This window comes from Erythrolamprus reginae, chromosome 1 (genome assembly GCF_031021105.1).
Source record: "Erythrolamprus reginae isolate rEryReg1 chromosome 1, rEryReg1.hap1, whole genome shotgun sequence".
NCBI classification, from domain to species: Eukaryota; Metazoa; Chordata; class Lepidosauria; order Squamata; family Dipsadidae; genus Erythrolamprus; species Erythrolamprus reginae.
In genome coordinates, this window is record NC_091950.1 from 208,024,884 (window position 1) to 208,031,410 (window position 6,527).

The following is a 6,527-nucleotide window of genomic DNA, read 5'->3' on the forward strand; positions in this document are numbered from 1 at the left end:
TGGGTGTCAACAGGCTCAAACTCAATCCTGACAAGACGGAGTGGCTTTGGGTTTTGCCTCCCAAGGACAATTCCATCTGTTTGTCCATCAGCCTGGGGGGGGGATTATTGACCCCCTCAGAGAGGGTCCGCAACTTGGGCATCCTCCTCGATCCACAGCTAACATTTATTTATTTATTTTATTTATTTGTTTTGTCCAATACACAATAATACACAATGAGGGTTATAGAGGATATATTCAAGTAGAATGTATTAAAGGGGGAATAGAGCAGAAAATAAAGGAGTGAAATATAACTATGAGAGAATAGCAGAAAAAGATATAGGTATAGAAGAGAAGATATAGGAGATATAGGAGAGACAATAGGACAGGGGACGGTAGGCACTCTGGTGCACTTATGTACGCCCCTTACTGACCTCTTAGGAACTTGGTGAGGTCAACCGTGGATAGTTTAAGGGTAAAGTGTTGGGGGTTAGGGGATGATACTACAGAGTCTGGTAGTAAATTCTACGCTTTGACAACTCGATTACTAAAGTCGTATTTTTTACAGTCAAGTTTGGAGCGGTTAATATTAAGCTTGTATGTGTTGTGGGCTCTTGTGTTGTTGTGGTTGAAGCTGAAGAAGTCTTTGACAGGCAGGACGTTGCAGCATATGATCTTGTGGGCAATACTTAGATCATGTTTGAGGCGTCTTAGTTCTAAGCTTTCTAGACCCAGGATTGTAAGTCTAGTTTCGTAGGGTATTCTGTTACGGGTAGAGGAGTGAAGAGCTCTTCTGGTGAAGTATCTCTGGACATTTTCGAAGGTGTTAATGTCAGAAATGCGGTATGGGTTCCAAACAGATGAGCTATATTCTAGGATGGGTCTGGCAAAAGTTTTATAAGCTCTGGCAAGTAGTGTGAGATTGCCAGAGCAGAAGCTATGTAGGATTAAATTAACAACTCTTAAAGCCTTCTTGGCGATGTTGTTGCAATGGGCTTTGGCACCCTGGGGGTGCGGGAATTATTGGCCCCCTCAGAGAGGATCCGCAACTTGGGCATCCTCCTCGATCCACAGCTAATATTAGAGCACCATCTTTTGGCTGTGGCGAGGAGGGCATTTGCCCAGGTTCGCCTGGTGCACCAGCTGCGGCCCTATTTGGACCAGGGGTCACTGCTCACAGTCACTCATGCCCTCATCACCTCGGTTCAACTACTGCAATGGTCTCTACATGGGGCTACATTTGAAGAGTGTTCAGAAACTTCAGATCATGCAGTATGCGCCCGCAAGAGCAATAATAATAACAACAACAACAACAACAATAATTATTATTATTATTATTTATTAGATTTGTATGCCGCCCCTCTCCGCAGACTCAGGGTGGCTCACAACAACAATAATACAATATAATACTCAACACTCATATTTAACATGATCAATAGGAATTTCTCCCACTAATTCAGTAGATGCATTTAATATTTTCTACATTTTGTAGTGAATGTTATACAAAGAGACATATCAATATTCTTTGTTTGCAAACAAGTGTTCAGTTGGAATTCTTCAGTGGTTCAGTTGGAAACAGCAGATATATTGCTCATATAATAAGATGACCAGACGTCCCAATTTTGGTGGGATGGTCCCGATTTTGAGTGGTTTGTCCCGCGTTCCACAGCATTCTGGGGGATTAGAGGGGAGGCCGGGTAAGCACCTCTCTGGCATTGGGGGGAAGGGAGGGTTGCGGGTGGCTGAAGAGCACAGTGAGATCTTGGGGGCCTGTGAGCACCGTGGTGGGAGAGGGAGATCCTGGACCTGGGGATCACGGGCACTCTGGGGCTTTGGGGAGCATCCCAGTGCAGTGTTGGAGCTGGAAGGTGGGAGGAGGGGTGCAGTCTCTAGAGATTTTTCAGTCATACGTCCCCCCCCCCTGTCTGCCCCCTGTTAATGGTGTCCCGCTTTACCAAAGTTAAAATCTGGTCACCTTATCATATAAGAACTTCAGAATGGATGGGATTGAATACATTCCTATTCAAATAGAAACAGGAAAATTGCTTGTTTTTGGATTTGCGGGCTTTTGAGATGCATGCCTTAAAAGTTGAAACCACTTACAAAATGGCTGTCTTGGTACCTAGACTCACAACATTTATTAGAAGGCAAACTGATGACCTTGCTATCATCATACCCTCTGACTACAATATAATCTTCCATTACTTTAATTTTGTAAAATCTCTGTGGGCCCTTAGGCATTTGTGAGTATCTTGGTTTTGTTTAATCTAAAGGATCAAAAGGATAATTAAATGAAATACAACATTTACCTATAAGGCGTAAAGAGCAAATTAGTGTTGATCTGTAGCATTTTCCCCTGAATTAGAAAATGTATTGCTTACTTTACGTTTACTGCTACTCTATTTACATCCATTCCAACAGAACCAAATGAACCACACGGGCATTAGAAAAGTACTGCAGTACATCTTGCATAAAAGTGAACATTAGATATTGGAAGCTTTTATTCTCAGTTAGCAATCTAAGATGAAAAATTAGAATTCACATTCTGTTTAAATGTAATGACCCAGAACAGTGGTTTCCAATCTTTTTTGGCCATGCCCCACCTAAGCCTGATTCCTCCCAGTGACATATAATTTTTACTATTCAAAAAGTGAACTCCATAGTCACGTAGAGGTAGCCTAAAAGGCCATTAACTTGTTTTAAACAAGGTTTCAATTGCCCCCCATTAAAAATCAAATTGCCCCTCCGTGGGACCTGGGCCCCACATTGGGAACCACTGATCTAGAACTTTACCCATAAAACAAGGTAAATGTGTTTAGACCTCAAAATTTGCCTACAAAAAATCTTTTGAGTTTCAAAATATTTCTAAATTTTTAAATTCTAATAGAAGAGGAATACTGAAAAATAGACCCAAAATAAGGATGTGGAAAACACTGGAGCTAGAAGAATTGAATAAATTTCCAATACCTCAACAGCAATGAAGTCAGGATGTATTGGCACATCTCAGAAGTGGTATCAGCCAGTTTCCTTCAAACACAATTAAACCATATTCTCCAATGTTTATTGTCATTTATAATTTAAAATAACATAATTGTTATTTACAATTAAGATTCTCTGCTATAGTTCTTGAATATTCTACATTCAAAGATTAGAATTGTCCCACCTCTAACACCCCTAGGTGTTCTCTGTGTGTCTGTATGTGTGTGTGTATCCCAAGCATAACTGGAATGCTTGAGCAATTTCAAATAAACTTGGTACACATATGACTTACTCTCTGGTGAAAAATAATGTGTGGGTAAGACATCCATGGCACCCATAGGGGTGGCCTTTCAGAACAACGGTTGTGTTCTGTACACTGAGCCTAGCTCAGAATTTTTCTGATTAGGCCATTACAGAGGCCTTTGATTGAGTGTGCCATTGCTTAAGATCGCCCACCCGCATCTAACTGCGGTGGCCCAATTTTGCAGGGATCAGCTTCTGCCCATTTCCCCAGGATTGTTCTTTGCCCAAACTCATCATGCAAAGTATAGGACCTTCCCCCAACCAAGGCAAAACAGGTATAGAAGCCAGAGAGGAGACATAGCCTATTTCAGCAGGGATGGAGGAGGTGTAGCATGGGCTAGCTCAGGGATTTATGTTCCAATTCCAGGCCCAGTTTGAGGAAATGGTAAATTGGGTGGTGGCAGAGGCAGGGGGCTGTCACTTCTAAATCCCCCAGCTGTCCACAGGTTCCAGAGCTGAGATTTGGTCCTTATACTTTTAAGACCCTGTAAATAAATTGCTTTGATTTGACACTATAGATATACAGCGGTACCTCTACTTAAGAACGCCTCTACTTAATAAGTTTTCTAGATAAGACCTGGGCGTTCAATATTTTTTTTGCTTCTTCTTAAGAACCATTTTCTACTTAAGAACCTGACCCTGGAAAAAATTCTCAGGAAATTTGAGAGTGGCATGAAGACCTGGCCAGTTTGCTACCATTCCCCCTTTAATCCCAGCCATCTCAGGCTTTTCTGGGCTGCCAGAAGAGCCTTTGGGTGGTGCTCACCCTCTCGCCCACTTGGGTTTCTCTCTCTGGCGCAGTGTATGGGAGTGTATGTCTCTTTCAGGCAACCACAGCAGAATTGCATTTTTGGGATGAGACCTATTTGATTTGATTATGTGCCAACAAGTTTTTTTCAGCTATTAACTGTCTTTAACACCTCTCACTTAGCAATATCAAGTGATTGTGTACTATAGCAACACCATCTATTTTTCTCTTTTTTGCCCTAAATGACACGAATTTTACTTTCCTCCTTTTTTCTCTTGGCTTTCTTTCTCTCTTTCTTTCTCTATCTCCTTCCACTCCTTTTTCATTCCTATCCTCTTTACTTTCCCTCTTGCTACAGTTATTCCAGTTATTTCCAGAATATTGAAATAATTTGAGAATGCCCGGCCAGTGACTTACTCCCCGGCCTGGATTTGCGGCAGGGCCAGGGAGACGTGGCTCCCGGCGCAGCCACCATTTTGGATAGCCGGGATCTCACGAGATTTCGCGAGATCCTGGCCATTCTGATGGCTTAGTCTGATGACGGCGGGGGCGGGGGCAGAGCCTGCCAGCCCTATAAAAGGGGCTGCGCAGGCTTGGGGCCTCTTTTTCGCCCCAACGACGAGCAGGCGAACACCCACCCACCCTATCTTTCAGTGTGCTACTGTGGGTCGCCCTTAGGGGGCCGAATAGGAATTTTTGGCGGTCTCGGTATTTTCTGCGACCATTTTTTCACCTATTCCACACTGGGGTGAAGGATGGATGGTTAGGGGGTGCTTTGCTCCCTGGTTAGTTTTTAGTTGGCTTACCTTTGGTCATTGGGTTGGCAGGTTAGGGGCGGAAATTGGGTGGTGTTTAGCAACTGCGTGTTCTCCGTTGGACATCTTTGGGGATGATTGGCAGATTCTCTCCAAGGGCTCATGGTGCCTTTAACTCGATCTGAGCAATTGGGGAGAACCTGCCTTTGGGTCCTGCCCATTTCTATCCCCTTTCAGGGGTTAGACGGCGAGACCTCCCACATGCATTCGCATGGCTGGGATCCAGGTGAGGGCGTGGCCCCTTCACCTGGATCAGCAGGAAGCTATGCCCATATGTTGCCCCGGAAGTTTTTCTGATGTCATTTCTGCCCTGGAAGTAATTCGTTTGACCCTGTGGGTCCTTGTTAGGTTGAATTAAATTTATGATAATTTAATTAATAAAAATGACCCAGTTTTAAATCCAGCTGTGTCCGCATCGTTACTCCGCCTCTGCTGCAAATGGTTTTTCAACATCTTTCACGAACTTCATTTATTTATATTAGAAGGATAAATTACAATTACTTGGGACTTAGTCGTTATCAAAATCAGCAGCATTCTGAGTATTATTGTGTTCTATATCACAACTAGAATTCTTGTCAGGAAAGCAGATTTGAGACTTAATAGAAAGTGTTTAATGCAAAGACAATATATTAGGTGTACTCACTGACAAAAACTACGTGAGGCTCAGCCCACTTGAGATGCAGAAGATTTTTTCCCCTCTTGCTGTGCTACAAGCTACCTATGGCAAAGTGGGAATTAGTCCCCTGAAATTTCATTTTCTGCTAATTTTCTGCCATCAATGTAGCCACATACCTATTTCCTTTGTGCAGAGAATTAGATCAAGCCCTTACTACATGTAATCTCCTCTGCATATGACAAAGACTTTGCAACTGGAGGACTCTGACAGAGTTTCCCCAAAGGGGGAATCACAGTGAACAGTTAATCAGAAGGACCAGTTGGCCGATAAAAGGCGGGCCGGAGTTTGCGGGGGTAGTCAGCACCGCCCATCCAGCAAGGGATTTTTGCTACCCCACTGTGTTCCCCCCCATCTGGGCAGCAGCTCACCCCTGCTTGAAGGCATGAATTTTAATAGATTTAAAGAGTCTGAATTGAAGACACTTTCTGGAATTATAAAATACCTAAAATCTAGACATAAAAGAGGACAAAAAGAAGATATCCCTATTTCCAGCCCTTATTTATCTTAGAGAATTTCCAACCTCTTTAATAACTGAATAGTTTTATTCTAATCCTTATCTTCCTGCAAATAACATGCTTTTCATGTTTAAGCTACCAGACACATTATGTTTAACTTTGGTTAAAACTTTAGAAAAACTTATTATTCATTCTTTGTCCCCTTATAAAGAAGCTGTTCATATAATCTTATATCCCTGATCAATCATGGGCAGATTCCCAAACAGGTGTTTGTAACATAATCTTAGCAGGAAAGGTAGACAAAACTTTCACCCTTCCCAAATGATCACAATATATGCGATTATATTGCCAAGACAACCCAGATTCGGTACAGCAAATTACTATCCTACTGTGTTATTTTGATATGGCAAAGCTTACTAACATTCCTAATAACAAAATATTCTGAAGTACGATAGTTTTATGTTCCAAAGATATTTCAAAAGATAATCTTGCTTTACTTTGCTATTTCCAAGAACAGATCTAGGGTGTGATTTTTCTAATATCTGTAGGGATAGAAAAACTTCAAACTGTAA